General features: G+C 40.4%; 1 long non-coding RNA gene across 1 annotated transcript in view; it reads left to right on the top strand.

The window, feature by feature from the left end:
* LOC127204620 (uncharacterized) overlaps positions 1 to 19,002 on the top strand; it is an 87,217-nt gene that overhangs the window by 61,083 nt on the left and 7,132 nt on the right. The window contains exon 4 of the long non-coding RNA XR_007832493.1: positions 17,824 to 17,909. This is a non-coding gene — a long non-coding RNA (uncharacterized LOC127204620). The remainder of the gene's footprint in view (positions 1 to 17,823; positions 17,910 to 19,002) is intronic.

Below are 19,002 nucleotides of genomic sequence, written 5' to 3'. Positions count from 1 at the left end.
TTGAAGGTTCAATTCTGAACTTCATATGGAAAAACAAAAAAACCCAGAATAGCTAAAACAATCTTGTACAATAAAAGATGCTCCGGAGGAATCTCCATACCTGATCTCAAACTGTACTATAAAGCAATAGTACTTAAAACAGCATGGTACTGGCACAGCAACAGGCTGGTTGATCAGTGGAATCGAATCGAAGACCCAGATATGAATCCACACACATATGGTCACTTGATTTTTGACAAAGAAGCCAAATCCATTCAATGGAAAAAGGATAGCATCTTCAACAAATGGTGCTGGTCTAACTGGAGGTCTATGTGTAAAAAAATGAAACTGGACCCATATTTGTCACCTTGCACAAAACTCAAATCCAAGTGGATTAAAGACCTCAACATAAACCAGAGACACTAAGCCACTTAGGAGAAAAGTGGAGAAGAGCCTGGAACATATTGGCACAGGAGACAACTTCCTGAACAGAACACCAACGGCCCAGGCCTTAATGTCAACCATTAATAAATGGGACCTCATGAGGCTGAGAAGCTCTGTAAGGCAGGAGACACTGTCAAGAGAACAAAGCGACAGCCTATAGACTGGGAAAAAATCTTCACCAACCCTACATCTGACAAAGGTCTAATATCCAAAATATATAAAGAACTCAAGAAATTAAACACCACCAAAACCGAATAACCCAATTGAGAAATGGGGCTTGGAACTAAACAGAGAATTCTCAACAGAGGAGTATCAAATGGCTGAGAAACACTTAAAGAAATGCTCAACCTCCTTAGTCATCAGGGAAATGCAAATCAAAACAACTCTGAGATTCCATCTTACACCCATCAGAATGGCTAAGATCAAAAATTCAAGTGACACCACATGCTGGCGAGGATGTGGAAAGAGAGGAACACTCCTTCATTGCTGGTGGGAATGCAAACTAGTACAGCCACTTTGGAAATCTATCTGGTGCTATCTCAGAAAAATGGGAATAGGGCTTCCTCAAGACCCAGCTATTCCACTCCTTGGAATATACCCAGAAGATGCTCCAGCACACAACAAGAAAATTTGCTCAACCATGTTCATAGCAGCCTTATTCATAATAGCCAGAACATGGAAACAGCCTAAGTGTCCCTCAGTAGAAGAGTGGATAAAGAAACTGTGGTACATATACACTATGGAATACTACTCAGCTATTAAAAACAAGGAATTCCCGAAATTTGTGGATAAATGGATTGAGCTAGAAATGATCATAATGAGTGAGTTAACCCAGAAGCAGAAAGAATCAAATGGTATATACTCACTTATATCTGCATACTAGCCCAAGGGGCATGTCCCACGAAAGCCTTCACTTACCAGGAAACTGGGACAGAGGGGAAGGCATCCTATTGGGACTCTAAATGAGAGACGCATGGGAGAACAGCAAAATAAAAGGATCCAGAGGGTCCTAGAAATCTACAAGTAGAACAATATGATAGGCAGATTTGGGCCCAGGGTCCCGCTCAAACTAAGGCACCAGCCAAGGACAATACAGGAGGTAAACTTTAAACCCCTTCCCAGATCTAGCCAATGGTCAGAATATTCTCCACAGTTGAGTGGAGAGTGTGATACGACTTTCTCACGTACTCTGGTGCCTCACATTTGACCATGTCCCCTGGAGGGGGAGACCTGGTGGCACTCAGAGGAAGGACAGCAAGTAGCCAAGAAGAGACTTGATACCCTATGAGAATATATAGGGGGACGTAATCCCCCTCAGGAACAGTCATAGGGGAGGGGAATAATGGGAAAATGGGGGGGGGGAGGAGGAATGGGAGGATACAAGGGATGGGATAAACATTGAGATGTAACAAGAATAAATTAATAAAAAAAAAAAAAAAAAAAAAAAAAACCAAAGGTGTCAAAGGCTCCAGTGCGTCCCACGCATATGGGCACAGAAGGGCAGCCCAGCAGCAACTCTTGCTCTCCCACTGAGCTCTGGGCATCTTTTTCTAGCCACACAGCCAGAAGCTCTGTCTCTCTTAGGCAAGTTGTTTGTGCTCTGCCTTTCAGTTCTGGCCACAGGATCCCTCGTCCCTCAAGTTCAACTTGTCCTTCAAGAAGAAAAGCACTAGTTTTCTTTTTCCCTGTGGGTGACATATAAAGCTCTTTCCAGTCGTTGGCGCCGTGCCCTACTCTGCTAAGGCACACCGTACTTAAAACAAGCCATACGTGTGAAAACATTTTTCAAATATTGGATTTCCTGAACTGTCTTTGCCGTTGTAATACACAGATATGATGTCTATATCATTTTCGCAGGAAGAGCGGGGAGGCCGTTCTAACATTTAAGTTGTAAAGGGAAAAAAATAATCCTGTAAAATCCCAAGCCAGGAAGCCCCACTTGCAAAGGCCCATGAACATAACAGTGCCTCTAAGGAACAGTGTACACGGTCCCTATAGTGAGGAATTGTTCTTAGGGTGCAATTGAAGTGAATGCAGTTAATAACCAGAGGTGTGCAGCATACCACAGTGGCTGAGAAGATACCTAGTTCTCTTTGACTTGCCTATGTGTGCATAACATGCCGAGCTGCATCAGAACATCAATAGGCTCATCAAAGGGAATACAAGGGAAGCACGGATTCACTTTCTTTACAAGGCAACATTCGTTTCTTTTTTCTCACAATCTGTCTTTTAAGTACTTATGGATTCCTTTTTCTCTGTTGTATTCCAAAATAGAGATTAAATGCTCGACGCTAAGAGAACAGGCTCTGAAACTCGAATGCCTGGGCCTGGATGCTCACACTTCTGCTGGTCGGCTTTGGATGCTTGTCCAGGCTTTCAGCTTCCTTAGCCTTCAAAATTCTCACCCGTGCCCTGGATCAATAGCAATAGCTGCTGGTCTGAAGCCGAAAGGAAACACTATGCAGTTGTGCTCCAACCATAGATTATCAAAGAAGTGACTGTTATTATTAAACATGTACAGCACTGACCATCATCTCTAATAGTTACTCTTTAGTCTCGAGGCTATCATACATTCCTTCAATAATGTAAGATACTGCACATTTGAATGTTCCCCTCCCTGCCCCAAATTTAATCTGACTTCTTACTTCTGTTTATCCTGTCTTAATACAAATAGAATTCTGATCTCTTCAGCTGTTGAGAAGTTTTGCTTTCAGGAGTTTGTTCTAGGAATATTCTATGGGTAGCAACTGTGGAGTCTCTTATATAATCTCGCAGAGCAGTCACAAACCTCATCACATCTTCCCCTTAGTTAAAATTCTATCTGTTTACTTTAATATGACATACAATGGTAAATGCTGGTGAATTATTGTGAACTGTACAGAAGCAGGACAAAATCCATGTATATTCGGTATGAATGGGGATTTTCCTCACATATTTTGATTCATAGCCTGTTGGATCTGTAGATGTGGAAACGGCTGGGGTGGAAGACAGGTGAATTTTTAAAAACCCTCTCTGTTTTGAGACACCTTCAAAGGACTTTGAATTCTTATGTGTGCTGACTCACAGTTACAGTCCCACTGAGGAATCACGTGACACCCAGCTCGCCACCCTGCAGAGTTGATGATTGGTAAGAAAGCAGGTCAGGTTGGTAAGACCACAGTTCAGTTAGCTATAGAGCTTAGCTCTTCAGAAGGTGGACAGATTCTTGTCATGTAAGCTTGGATGGCTGTGAGGATGAAATGCTTACTGTTCAAAATTATGTTGCAACCTTAGGCATGCACTGCAGACATCATGGGTAAAACTGGGCCAATGATCATCCTATGAGTTTGTATTCCTGGTATTTTATGTTATGTTTTGCCTGCATGCACGTGCGTGTACCACATGCATGCTTCTGCTTTTGGAGGTCAGAAGAGGGTATCATACTAGCTGGAACCGGAATTGTGGATGGTTCTGGAAATTGAACCAGGATCCTTTATAAGAGCAATGAGTGCTCTTAAATGGGGAGCCATCTCTCCATCTCATTTTTTTAGTATTTTTAAATTTTATTTTATTAATTTATTCACATTACATCTCAATGGTTATCCCATCCCTTGTATCCTCCCATTCCTCCCTCCCTTCCATTTTCCCCTTACTCCCCACCCCTATGTCTGTGACTGATGGGGACTTCCTCCCCCTCTATATGCTCATAGGGTATCAAGCCTCTTCTTGGTATTTTTAATGTCACAAATTATCCACAATCCAGCACCAAAAATAATGTTAATACTTTTATACCTTTGTGAGTAGTTCAAGGACAGCACAACAGTCACTACACTCAGCTCTAGGGTGCCTAGATCGTGGCTGGAGATGGTGGAATGGCTTGCTTGGGGCCACAGTTCTGGTGGTCAGCTGAGCTCATCAGTTATTCACCAGATGCCATTTGCCTTGGTTAGAATGGCACATCTTTATTCATCAACACTAAAGAAAATGAGGATCATGCCGGGATCCTGCAAAAGGAAGTTTAAGCTTTTACAAGCAGCAGAAACAGGCAGCACGAAGTCATCTAAATATACGATGTGTGCCAGCTAGGGTTTTAAAGCAGAACTGATCTTGACTAACACAATGGCAAATCATATTTTTGAAATAATTTTTAAAACATTCTTTCCTTTTAAATGGTCCGTGAGAAAGAGAAACACCATATTTGCCACTAATAGATCCACAGTATCAGTGTTAGCAGTGATAACTGTTCTGCTTTGCAGAGAGCAGAGCTCAGGTCCAAAGACTTCGTTGCTCAGCACTATTTCAGAACCACTGATGAACACTTTTTGTCTCATTATATTATTTCATTCTTTTGCATTTAGATTTTGATTAGAATTGTGTTTTGTGATATTAAACTTTCCAAGTATATTATGATGTATTATTGCACAAGTGTATACATATATTATATATTTCTGTCTAATGGATGTGCATACCAAGTCTGGTATACATATAGGCATGTATATGTTTACGTGTGTATATGTATATACACCTACACATACCTATATATAATGTATAACAATAGAACAAATACACTAAAATCTATGAAAGTTTTGACCTTTTGATAGTGTTTTGATGGGGATTCCGGAAGGGCTGACTTAGAGCTGTTGGTGTCTGTACAGATGGTCACAGCCTCAGAGAACAGAGATAGGCAGAGCCAAGAGGATGTCCACAAAAGGAATCCTGGAAGATGGAGTGCACAGAGTTGATCACGGGGCAGACCATGCTTCCTTACCCTCACTCCTGGACCACTAAGATCAGCGTCAGCTGGAAGAGCAGAAGATCTGCCCTTTCTTTCATGGGGAACTGTCATGCACTAGCCTGGGTGGCAGTAGGCAAATCAGTATGTTTCATTGAAAGATCAAAAGCAGTTTTTTACTGGTTCATAAGTAATAACTAAAAATGGAAAATTACAACATTATTAACTGAAAATGCCCAAGAGAGTTTGAAATCTGCCCAAGTCATGATGTAGTAATCTGGCTATGGCACAAGGAGATTTGACACAATACAAGGGGAGTGATTTGGGAAAATAAAATTGCCTCTTGTTTCTACTGACACTGAGACAATTTTATGAACCACTAAACTACCAAATGGACAACAAAATGATAAATATAATTGTTTAATGTATGTAATATACTATAGTAATATATATACACATATCAGTAAAAAGTAAAAGTCAATAATATAAAATATTAAAACACTAAGCCAATAATGAAGTGTTCCCAAAAAAATCACATGATGGTATAAGTATAATTAAAATTTGGAAAATACTTAAATTGCAAATAATGACAAAATTCCCAGCACAGTGCCTAAAATGAGTTCCAAGCGAGTAATTTTTCTTGACTAAAACATTGCCAGTTCTGCATAAAGCTATGAAGTTTCCATACTGTGAGGCAAAGAAAGGGCTAACCTTGCAGTCACCGCCAAAGTGACTATAACAGATGCGGTGATCTGATCACTGGAGAGCTGGCTTTGGAGTTCGGCTGAGAGCTTTGGATGTCTCTGAAAGCTGGGGCTCTGGATAACAAAGAAGTGAGGTACACCAGGGACACCACCAAACGCCGAGAAGGAAGGTGGACTCCCAGGAAAAAATTCCTGTAGTATGAGACATTCCATGACCTTGTACCTGACTATTGTTCAGAATGTTTTTCTTTGTCCTTCCGTCGCTCCCCTTCTCTGTTGCCTCTCACCTCTAAAATGTTCTGTTCTGTTTAATCTTAAAGCCCCCGAGGTCTATCTGGCTGCTGATAGGAGGGAAAGGCCCCTCCCATTGAGCAGAAATAAAGGTGTCTAATGATTTCTACAGACTGCTAGAAGAGTTAAAAATGAATATTTGCAACCAGGATTTAAGGAGAGGAATGTTTTACACTTAAGAAGAAACTCTGTCTGTGTCAGGCCTGTAAATGAAGCCTTAGTCCTAGCACCTGAGGGACGGAAGAGGTGGCCCTCTGCGAGTTCAAGGCCACAGCAGTCCACAGAAAGTGTTTCAAGTCAGCCACCAGAACAGAGTGAGACCTTACCACAAAACAAACAGACAAACACACAAGCAAAAGGGGGACAATACATGGTCTGCATGTGTTTGTGAGCTGTAAAGTTGTTGTTCTGGAAAATGTATGCCTGGATAAGGAATGTTTTTCTTTCTTTCTTCCTCTCTTCTTTGTTTTTAGATGGATTTGGGTTCACATCTCATTTTCATGAATACTAGGAATCTTGACATGTTCTCAAGTTCTATAACCTCTCTACATTTCACCTTTGTCCTGTGTTCCCAATGGACACTCACTCTTCCTTCTTCAGTTGCTAACCTGTCACAGTAGGCACAAGTAGGGCATACAGCCCAGGCCTTGTGCCAGCTTCATGCTCAAGGAACATTGGTGACCATCCTGGTCCTTCCAACCCTGATGAAGTCTGTGACAGTGGGACATATGTATGTGTATGTATGTATTTACATCTGAATATTTGTATTACCATATGTAAACAATCAGATAAATCAATGTAAATTCAAAATACTGGATATAATAAGAAAACAATCTTCCAAAATTCCTATCAAATTAGAAATAAAAACCTTAGTTCTGGGAATTCAGAAATGAATCCAAACAATCAAAAACATAAGGGGGAAACAACTATATACGTGCAGTGTTTCTTGGCAGATGTGTCCACGTTTCTTCTCGAAGAACCCCTATGAAGACTGTGTTCCCTTTAAGAGTGTGTGAGGGTCTTAGTGACTGCAAAGGATTGGCCCTCACTGTAGTATTGTCAAAGGTCTTGGTCTTTTCCCTTTTCAAGTCTATCCTACAAATCTCCCCGTTTTCTTTCTCTTACTTCCTCCCAAATCCTCAGTGACAGGGACAGCTGCAGTCCCTTCCTCCCACTGTACCATTCAGTGTGGAAGGCTGTTGCCATTGGAGACCTCCCCAGCTCCCACAAGCTTGCTCCATCCAAGAACTTAGGTGGTGGACTTAAAGTAGCAAAAAACAGTGAATAATTAGGAAAACAGATTTTTTTCAGCCAAACCAAGTAACTAAAGCTTGGATTTCATATCTGAGATATTGGCTGTGCTAATTAATTAGCACAAAAATAATGGTCTGTGGGGGAAACACGGCCGTATAAACTTTTGGCTGGACCTAGCGAAAATGAACAATAGGCATAGGAAAACGTTAATAGCAAAGAGAGGCATTCTAACAAAGTTTTACAGTATGTGGTTTAGGGTCCTCAGGGCGAACATATGCATTTCCCATCTAACCCCACACTGAGAAAATAATCCCTAATGCTGGGTCCTCAGCTAGTCCTATTAAACATTCTCCAAAATAGAAAGCCTGCCAATTTCAGACGAAGAATAAATGGCTCATGGTTCCTTCTGAAACAGCATCCAAGATTCATGTTCTCAGCACTACACACAAAAATCACAGGGGGAGGAACTGCTCTGGTTTCTGGGGAGCCTGAAAAAAAAACCTCATGTGTTCATGCAGTCCCATTTATTTCAGGCAGGATACCCAGAGGCCTCTGATTGTTCATGAAGGCTTCAGTTTTGATTTCATATTAAAAGAGGCCAGGGTCCACCTTTGCTTTTTTATTTTTTTTCTTTTTCTTTTTCTTTTTTAATGTGTATTCAGTATCGATTTGGAATTCATGATGGGGGAACTATAAAATGTACTCTGAACTCTGTAGGATGTCACCTTGCACTTTATAACATCAGCATGCAGCAAGAAGACCTAGTCAATGTGTGACTATGGAAAATTTTGAGGAGGACCTGAATGCTCTATTAATGGAACTGGCATTTGGGCGAGTGCATAGATTGTTCTAACCTTACATATATTATCGCACAAAGAGCTATTGGTACATAAAGAGATATGACTGAACACATGTGACAAAAATCATGAAAAAAATTTAAATGGTTTCAAACCTGTGTGTGTGTGTGTGTGTGTGTGTGTGTGTGTGTATACTTGACTGAGGAAAACATTTGAATTTTGAAAATCTATAACACAGCCTTCAGGCACAATCTCCACTCCCAGCTGTGAGAGCCTAACTGTTCCTCTGGCTTTCTTATGCCTGGATGTTCCCATCAGTAATGTTGAACTGTTGATCTCTGCACATACTACATGGAAGTGAGGACCAGATGGGAGGAGCTTTAATGGCTGAAATATAAGGTGAGGTTAAAATATCGCCACGAATCAGTTATTTAATTTCATAACCAGGGAGTCTGATTCTGCAAACACTTGGCATTGACCTGATCCCTAAATCTGTAGGAGGCTCGAGATACCATCCCTCACTGAGACACTGATGTGCTCTCTGATGCGAGGCTGGTCGAGAGTGGTGTCAGGAATCCACACCTGTCTAGTGTTGAGCTGCGTGTAGTTGTTACACATGGGTGGGGACTCACTTAGACACTGTGAAAAAACATAGAACAAAACTCTGTTATTCCCCAACAGCTTCTTACCTATTCACTCTAACTCAGGAGTAGACAGCAGTCCTACGCATCAATGACTTTCAAATTATCAATCCTATATTCAGGGTGACCTTTATTTCAAGGCTCTACTTGGCGGTCTGCTACTCCCTCAGACTCTGGGTGTTTCTGTATATGATCTAGAGCTTCTATGACCTTGTCCTCTTGAAGCTTATGTTTCTGAGAACAGAATTAGAGCATTTAGGCACATTCCCAAAACTCCTTTGTCTTGGATTTAGCCTACAGAGAAAACCATTTTTTTTTTTTCTTTTGGCTGCTTCCAGGTCTATGTGCAGCTACATGGTGTTATGTGTGCTTGTGAGCAGAGAGAGGACAGGTCTCCATTTCCTAGAATAAACAATTATGCATGCAGAGACAATCCAAGCAATTTCTTTAGGATGTGTTTCAAGAGGCCATGCCATTACAAATACTAGTCGATATATTTCAGGACTCTGAATTGGGACATTGAAAGTGTCATTTCACAAGGACCCTACTCTAAGTCATGTTCCTTACAGTATGACAATGTTCCTTTTCATTTCCAAGCCTGGCCTGTTTTCTACCTTTGACCCCTTTTATGTGTGGCAAAGGGAATTATAATTCAGTTGTGTTTCACATGCTGACAGCTTTGACTTCATGGTCTTGGAATTTTGCCTGGACGAGTGAAGGAAGGGCTGACATTAGCTTTCACGTATGCTGCTCTCCACAATGAGAAGAAACACAGGGCCACTCCACTGGCTATATAGGTCCTTGGTTTCCCCCCAGTTGTCCTAAGTAAGGATCTGATTCCCAACAATTACATCTGCTTCTGTATTTTATTCATAATGGAATTTCAAGATCAGATTAATAACTGCATGTCTCAGGTTTTCAGTCATTGTAAGGTTCAGAGAATAAAATAAGTAGCCCACAGCCATGTTAGTATTGTTTTCCATTAGATTCTTTGTGTGCTTTGTCATAAAAACTGACTAAAGGAGCCAAAGACATTCTTGTTGAATGTCACGTACAAGTCTCCAAGAACTAGCTGGTGGACTATTGGAGGTGGCAGGAGTGCCACCTCAGTGAGTCCCCTTCTCTTGATCTGTCCTATATAGCAGGATTCCTCTCCTCTGTCCTACTTATTATTACAGTGTCCATAGAAGGACAGGGAGTAGGTTAACCTATGTAATGGTAGAAAGCTGGAAAACCACTGTAGTAAATAGGCAATATATGTTCTTTGTTCATGTTGGGGAGAGCCCTGTGGATAGAAGGAAAATAAAGGCATCAGATGAGGTTGAACTAGCTGAAATAAAGTATAATCTCACTAGACAAAGACCTTTATTCTTGGTCCAAGACAAAGAGAATTTAATGGAAAGGAGAAGTGGTATGGCTTTATGGGCACATCCAATAACAAAGTGATGCAACATACCTCTGACCCAGATGCAATCTTTCCCTCTGTTACAAATTACAAACAAGCTAGTCTTCAGGGACCAGTACAGTGGGAAACAGATAAGAGCATTTCTTCACCATCACCTGAGAAGGGTTAAGGGCAGAGCAATGCAGCAACACAGCCACACAGTAGTCTGTCAAGTTGGTCCTTATGGTCATTATGTAAACTTTAAGAAATAACAAACAGCCATAGAGGGTTTTTTTTTTTTTTTTTGAGCTTTGGGGGTAACTAATGAATGCTGTTTGGAAGGCATTTGTTTAACTGAGTTGAACTGAGGTCTACTGTGATAACCAGAAAATTCCAATTCAATCTTCTATAGTTATGTTAAATTAGGTTCCTCTCCTTTTCATATAGTAATTTCTAAGTCTCTTTGTAACTTCCATGGTGAAAAATTAGGTAATGTAGAAATAATCAGTGTGTGTGTGTATGTGTGTGTGTGTGTGTGTGTGTGTGTGTGTGTGTGTACTACTGTGACCATACAAATTAAAGATATTGGTATTAAATATTTGAAGCTTTAATGCCTCTTAACGTATTCCAACATGGCAACCACAGTCCCACCCGGCTATGATGTCTATGAACCATAACAAGAACAAACATGTCAAGATATGCCTTCAGGTACAGTAGTGGCATAGATACCTTGGCAGTTACCAATAGCTGTCTAATTTAACTTAAGGCCTGCTGAACAAGACAGAAACACACCTGCCAGCAGAAACTCAGGTACCTACTTAGTCTAGTGACGTCATGGATCTTGGAGGAAACCTTATAACCACTACTTTACCAAACTGGCATATTTCCTAACTACATTCTAAGTCTCTACAGAAATATAGTAAAATGTTTACCCCTCATCAAGGAAACATCTTTTTAAAGGAGATGGAGACAGAAAAACACCACCAATTAAAATGCTGAATTGTGGAGTCTAGTCCCAACAGATAACTCTAGGAAACACTCCTACACCCAAGATCCAGGAAACATTGTGGAAGAAGGGATGTGAAGATTGTAAATGACAGAGGATTGGAAAGTTTTCTTTGAGATTGTGTTTCTTAGTAGAATCAGAAGGGAAACCCATAATGTCTCATCAACAAGACTTCCTAAACCCTTACTGAGAAAGGATGATACAAATAGAGATGCCAAAGTAGAGGGGAAGGGGAGGAAGAAGAAGGAAAGACCCAGAGAGGATGAAGGACACTAAGGAAACAAGGCCTCTAAGTCAACAAGATTGATGCCCTTATGAACTTACAAAGACCGTGGCAGCATGCACAGGGCTTGTATGGGTCTGCACCAGATGTGGTCATGGATCTGAAAGAAGAAGTGGAGACATGCCCCTATCACTAACACAAAAGCTATCTCCCATGACAACCATGTGTAGGTAGAAATTTAGTTTTCTCCAAGGATTCTCACTGGAGAAACAAACTACTCTTAAGGGTAGGCTGTACACTCAGCAGTAGATGACCAACAAAAAAGAAGCTCAGTGACAACTTTGGAGGGTCCTTGTCTCAAAATGTTTTATCAGGGATTTTTTAACCTTTTAAATTTTATTTTTATTCTATTTACACATGCACCACTTCCCCCCCCCCACCTCCCCCACAGATTGTTTGTACTTCTATTATGGCTTCCAGTTTAGTGTTTTTATGGGATTCCTGAATGTGTAAATGAGTGGGTCTCTACTTCTATGTCTGTTTCTTGTGCTTTTCCTTGGTTCATTTCCTTGTGCATATGCAATCCTTCTGATTGTTAGTCTATGTTTTATCTTATTATATTTCATTTTACTATTATTCCTTAGAAGACTGCTTGTTTTCTAATGAGAGACAGAGAGAGGTGGATCCAGATAGGAGGGAGGGAGAAAGGAACTGGAAGGGAGAGCTGTAATCAAGACGTATTTTATTAGAAAAAAGCCAAATCTATTTCCAATAAAAGGAAAAGAAATAAACATTTTAAAATGCACTCACATATAAAATAGATCAAGCATGAGAATGTTGTTGTAATCGTAGCCAACTCCTCCACAGATCTCCTGGATGCAGAATAATGTTGGCTTCAAAAATTTGAAGTAGCCAGTCACAGTGACACATGACTTTAAAGCCAAGACTTGATGGTCAAAGGCAGGCAGATCTCAGTGAGTTTGAGGCTAGCCTAGTCTACATACTGAATTTCAGCATAGCTAGAGCTATCCAGAGAGAACTTGTTTCAAGGAAGAAATTGGAGCAATTTTCAATTTAAAAATTTTGGTTCATAGTAAATTAAGTATACTGAAAGTATATTTGGAGAAGCAATACTTCAAAGTTCTCACTCCATCATACCTTTCTCAGCCATTAGAATATGTTTTCCATAAAAATAAGAGTAAACTGAGAAAGATAGGGATAAGAGAGCCAGGGTCCAATACAAATCAGAAGAAAGGGCAAACTGTAAATCAAACTTCTAAGATAACGAGAGTGCATCAGTAAGAAGCAATGTGTATGGGCTGGGGGAGAAGAACGTGATGAAGGATCCAATGACCTTGGCCATGTGAAATGTTTAATCGGGGGTGTTTATAAAATGGAGGCAAGGGAAATTCAAGTAAAAAATTAACAAATTAAAAAAATGTATGTGTGTGAGTGTTTTGCCTGCACATATGTAAGTGTATCACACGCATGAACAGTGCCTGAGGTAGACAGTGCGTGAGGTAGACATCTGATCTTCTAGGAACTGCATTTACAGGTGGCCATGAACCACCATATAGGTGCTAGGAACTGAATCTGGGTCCCATGCAAGAGCAACAAGTGCCTCTGAGTATTGCGGCAGCTCTAGCTCCTAGACATTCGTCTGGGCCAGGAAACCCAAAGAGGAATTCCGGAAAGCAATGTATAAGCATAGTACATTGCTTGCTGAGCATTGGCCAGTATTCATACACTCTAATAATGGGGAAAGACTGTGATAAAAGCAAATGAAGTAGAAGCCCAATAGGGCTAAAATGCTCCCTGAGTAAGATGACTTGATAATGGAAGTCCTAAGCACATGGCACTTCACAGCATCTGGGAAATACATGTATTCTTAAAACGGAGATTCATTTTTAAAGAAATAATTTTAAAAGTTAAAAATGGCTACTTTTCGGGGAAGATAAATATTAGAAAGGAATCAGAGGGAGCTGGTTGATTTTTCTACGCCTATTAGAACATTTTCTATATTTTTATTTTTTAAATAACCCTATAATTATATTTTTATGAAACCGTATTTGACTTAAAAATCAAGCTTCTATTGAAAGAAAGGGCAAGAAATCAAAGCAGTTCCTTGAATGTTATCATTGACCAGCATGGTTGGTATGTACATTTTTCCTTTTGCCTTGACCCTTTCAAGATACCTTCCTAGGACTGGATGTTTTAGACCCATGCTGGGGCTGCATTTCACAAAGGAAGGTATTAATGAAAGCAGACTTTATATGCTTTGGGATTCTCATGTAAAATGAAGACCTTTGACTGAAGGTGTCTGGGATCTGATAAACTGGTTTAAACAACTATGTGAGACTAATTTGATGGGAGTAATAGAAGCTTACATAAGAATAGTGGAATTGGAAAATGTTAATATTTCCCAGGAACAGGCAACAATTCATTCACCCTACCTCTATTTATTTTAGCATATTTTGGTTTGAGATATTATACTTGGAGTTTTAAGGGGATGATACACACATACTCTCAAGAAATTCATGGTCATTTGCTATAGAAATGAGACAAAGCTGTCTCCTGTGAGGGAATCAGATCATGGTATCTCAGGAGCTATGAGGAAGAGCTATGGGAGCAGAGAGCTTTTCTCTGCCGAGTACCCGAAGTCTGCCGATGAACCGGAAGTCATCTGCACTTGGGCTTAACATCCTTCATCCTAAGTACAAGCTCCACATCTGCCCTGGTGAGAGTGCATAAGCCTTATGGATTTCCCCACCTGGATGCAGTTAACCAATAATCCTGCAGATGTACTTTTCTCCAAGCATATAAAATGTTGAATACAATGTCACATGTACAATAAGCCCTCAGAAGTGGTTGATTTCTTTTATCTTTTCACTTGGAACAAGTAATTCTATTTGTAGTTTGACTACACTGCACTGTGGAGGTCAGAAGCCTAGGGTTGTATTTAAAATCCTGTGCATCCATTGCTCCTCAGTCTGATTGGGTATACATGTAGTTGTTTCATTGGGAGATTATTTAGTATTGCTAAATTACATATTACTTGTTTACTTTTTGGTATTAGGATAGTTATATCATTCTCAAGATTTATTGAGATGATGCAACAAGTTTTGTCTTCTGTGCACTCAGATCTTAAAGCTGTAGTATTTAGTTATTTATAGGACTGATTTCAAAGGAATAAATGTATAGAGAGAAATGAATTAATCTTTCTTAAATTTGTTGAATGGTGTATGACATGCATTATAAACTAAGTAAATGTTAGCTGTTGTTATTTTAAACTTTCAATTCTGGCATTCAGTTTAATATTCACTTCAATAAAACAGTTACACATTTTCCCCATAAGCTATTCTTAAAAACGGTAAAGCCATAGAGTAATAGGTCAAATTAATAAGCTTCCTAGTAAAATTTATGTAGAAATTCATGCACAAGCTTGTGTATAAATTAATGAGCAGACCTAAAGTATAACCTTTCTTGGTTTCATGTAAAGCAAGAAGCCAGCTTAAAAATGATCCCCAATCCCTGCTAATCAGAGAAAATCTAAATCCAAAGTTTAAAGCCATTTTCTAATTTTTCATTCAATTTGATTTCTCTCTCTCTCTCTCTCTCTCTCTCTCTCTCTCTCTCTCTCTCTCTCTCTCTCTCTCTCTCTCTCTCTCTCTCTCTCTGTGTGTGTGTGTGTGTGTGTGTATGATCTGACTCTTCCTTTGGATGGATCCCAGATCTCGTCTGGGTCATAGGTTCAAGACAAGATCCTAACCCTGCATTTCCTGTCATACGACTCATGGTTTGAGGCTTAAAAAGACAGCGACTGTGTTTGTGACAGACTTAAGTGACACACACAAGTTTTCAAGCTGAAAGCCACGATTGAGAATTGGTGGGAAATGCACAAGAAGACCCAAGTTCATCTTGGAAAGGACTTTCTATTTCATGTGTGACATCTGAGAAGTGAAAGGGTCAAACATTCTTCAAGGTAGTTATTTTGGAATTTGTCTGGAATGCACTCAACCAAAATGGGAAAGAAGGTTGATGGGCCACATAAGCCCTATGACCTTGAATCCATGACCACAAACTTCATTGATTTCTCAGGAAAAAATGTAAATTTTATCGGCTGCCCAAAGGACTTGATCAAGCAGATGGCTGGAAAAGGTTCAAGGGTCCTTTGAGAGAACCCTTGGCATCTTCCTTGAGGAAAAGATTCGTGTCTGTTTCTTGATCATTATTAGACACATGCTTTGGAAAGAAAGAGCAATTTTGCAAACCAATATGATAACAAAAGTGGGTAGTGAAACCATGTGGTCTGTAGATCAGGGGTGGGTGGTGGTTACTGGGAGCTGAAGAACTAAGTTATGAATGGTGTCAGGGAGGTGGAGAAAGGGGCAGATTGATCAAAAATATAGATGTGCAAAGAAGACCACGAGCTTGTAAGATAACTGAAATTATTGTTTAAAGGAATCCAGGGCTTGAGAGCTGTCTTAATAGTTAGGAGCACCTTATGTTCTCAGTTCTCAGCATCTATGGTCAGGGAACTGACAACTGTCTGTAACTTCAGTTTTAGGATATTTAATTCCTTTTTGTGGTCTCCAGCAGCACCTACATAAATGTTAATGTACACACACACACACACACACACACACACACACACACTTGTGCGTGCAGACACACAGTTTTTAAAAAGAAGTTTGATGGTGGAACCCAACATGGGAGAACAATGCTGTTTAGATTACCAAGTCAAAATCTCAGTGGGTTAGCTCCAGTTCATGGAGGCTCCATGGATATCCAAATCAATATAGGCCACTGCCATTGTCCATGGTTGGCCGCCATTATTAGATGGCAAGACCTTACTAGTGAAGACACCAAACATTTTGCTTGCATGCTATAGAGATGCTACTTGCCCTCTATACAAAACATTAAAGCCATGGCTCTCTACCTTCTGGGTGCTGCTAATAAAATATGTAGCCCTAGTCCTGGCTAGCCTCATACTCGAAAGTGTTAAGAGTATTCCTTGTTATTCTTCATTCCATGTGATACTGGAATGTGCAAAAATACAGATACAACTTTTCCCCATAAAAATCCAGTCCCAAGATCCATTCTCCCATCCTTTGTACCAAGACAGACTGGTCTTATTGGTTTCCATGCTTGCTTAAAAGTCAGGCTAAGCTGGCTTTGCTGTTCATCAACTTCACTAGCTGAATGTTTGTTCAATTCTTTATATATCTGAGACTCAGCTTTCTTCTCAGAGGATAAGAATAGTATCGCTGGTTGACTTGAGGGCAGATTACATACTTTAGGAAGTCTACGCAGCATCTGGCAGAATGCTCAGTGTGTAGTAACAATTCTGTAGATATCATCAACTGGAGACTAGAGATCAGGTGAAATTTGCGTGTTCATCTTATGGCACTAGTTTGGATCTTTTGGGAATGTGAAGCCCTTGGGATTTATAACTTAAGCCATGGGACAAAACAGTTACCTGAGCTGCCTTTCAGGCTGGCATGGAGCCTTAGCCTGCAACAGCTGTTTTTTTCTCAATAACCACTTGGTCTCTGGGCTCAACTGTGCAAAAGCAGACAGTGATTGTAGGGTTAACAAGGGTTGAGGTGACTTCTGTTGCTGGCTTTTTAAGTCACACAGTGGACAAAGAGAAATGTCAGTCTGTCTCCTTGTCCCGAGCCTGTAGCTGGCTGCCTTCCCCCCATCCCCACCCCACCCCCCCACCTTTCCTAACACCTTTATTTAAAATCCTTGTTCATTGTCTTCTGGTTTCTCATCTTTTCTGCTTTCATTGTGTTACTGTTGACAAGAACATCTGAACCATTATTTGTATGTTAATGATCCCCAGAAACCTTGGTAGCTAGTAATTAAATATTGCTAACTGCAGGGTTCCATGACACTCTCAGTGCCTGGTAGAAAGACCTGCGAACAATACTACCCTACACATTCCCATACCTGTCTCTGGACCTAGACTTTACTATCTGTCCTGGATTAGAAATTATAGGCCATCTGTCAAGTCTGCAGAGTCCTTTTAGTTAGGACTGTTTTGTTTGAGAGGAAAGTTGGCCACAATCTTGCCTATTTTAGCTGAAGAAACTCACAGCATCCTATCTGTAGGAAAGCTGACATAGCTGTAAGTCAAAAATCATCTCATTCCTCAATCCAGTTCCTAAGCTTTTCTCTATTTCTTAAGAATCTCTCCAAAGATATGTGTTGAAAGTCCACCTCTTATGAGATATTTTGTATGTATAGTTTCATTCACGAAGCTGTAGAAATAGCAAGAAGTTTGTGCTGTACTCTAGTTCAAATCTTAAGCTTTTCCATGAACAATCACTTGAGCCTGGAAACAGTATCTAACATCTCGGAATTATTTTTCTTGATGTTTTTAGATTGGTGTACCGATGTTTGGTTGAATTGCCTGTTAAATCAGCTAATATATATGAAACATCTAAAAGCTGTTTTCATCCTTGCTGAGGTAATGTTCTTTATTCATTCACACTTGCTGTATAAAGTGTGTACACACATGTACATGCATGCACAGGCATATGCACATGCAGAGGCTGGGGTGGGGAGGGAAAGAGAGATGGGGGATGTCAGGGGAGGAAGGATGGAGGGAGAGAGAGGGGGAAGTACAAACACACAAAGCTGAAACAATCACACAAAATATTCCCCAGAACCAAAAAGTAGCTAACTACTCCTGAAAGTCACAAAGTCTATAAAGTGCTTTGCTACTGAAAGAAGGGACATTGTTTCTTGTTTCTGGTTTATACAAAAAGGTGAATCCAAAATGTGTGTAATTGGGTGCAGTGGCAATTAGGGACAGAAGTGATCGAAGCCATAACACTACCTTTTTCCTTTTGCCAACCAGATGCAGTGCCTTTGGGGATATAGCCTACGTAGGTCAGGGAGGCTCCATTGCAAAAATTACCTTCCTGAGGTGTGAGGGTGATCACCCACTGCTTTTGGAAGGAATCTGGGATGTAGGTCATTAGTAACTGAAGACTGTGATTCTGAGCCCTATGAGGATCATGGCCACCTTCTGCAACCAAATCTCAGAAGAAGGGAGCCCTGCTGTGTAAGTGTCCAAAATAATCTCACTCATCGGCACGTACTGACATATGTGAAGTCTCTCACCGATCTTCCAGGACACATTTGGAGATATACTATAACACACAGGACACTGAGATGACCAGTCTAGCCAAATCAATCTCCTTCTCTATCTAAAGAAACTCTAGGAGCCTTGTGCTTTCACAAAGCAGCATCCGTCTGTGGGGATTCTCTGTATTCTCACCCTACATCCTCATCTTGTTTCTTACTTGGCAGCAGTAAACTGTCCCTAGGGACATGGCTACTTGCTCAGTGGCCCTGAGGCTTTCCCCCTTTCTGGTCTGGCTTTACTGTCTAGCACCTTGCACTTAGAGAACTGGCAGAGAAGGGTGGATTCATGTTCCATGGGCAAGGGTAAACACAGACACCAAGCTTCCATTCAGTATTTTCAACAAGGATGTGGTGGTTCCTTTACTAGTAAAGCTGTTAAACATCTTCTCAATGACAAGCATTTTTTTTCA

The sequence above is a fragment of the Acomys russatus genome, chromosome 2 (genome assembly GCF_903995435.1).
Source record: "Acomys russatus chromosome 2, mAcoRus1.1, whole genome shotgun sequence".
In the NCBI taxonomy this organism is placed as follows: Eukaryota; Metazoa; Chordata; class Mammalia; order Rodentia; family Muridae; genus Acomys; species Acomys russatus.
This window is presented reverse-complemented; position numbering and strand designations above follow the sequence as displayed.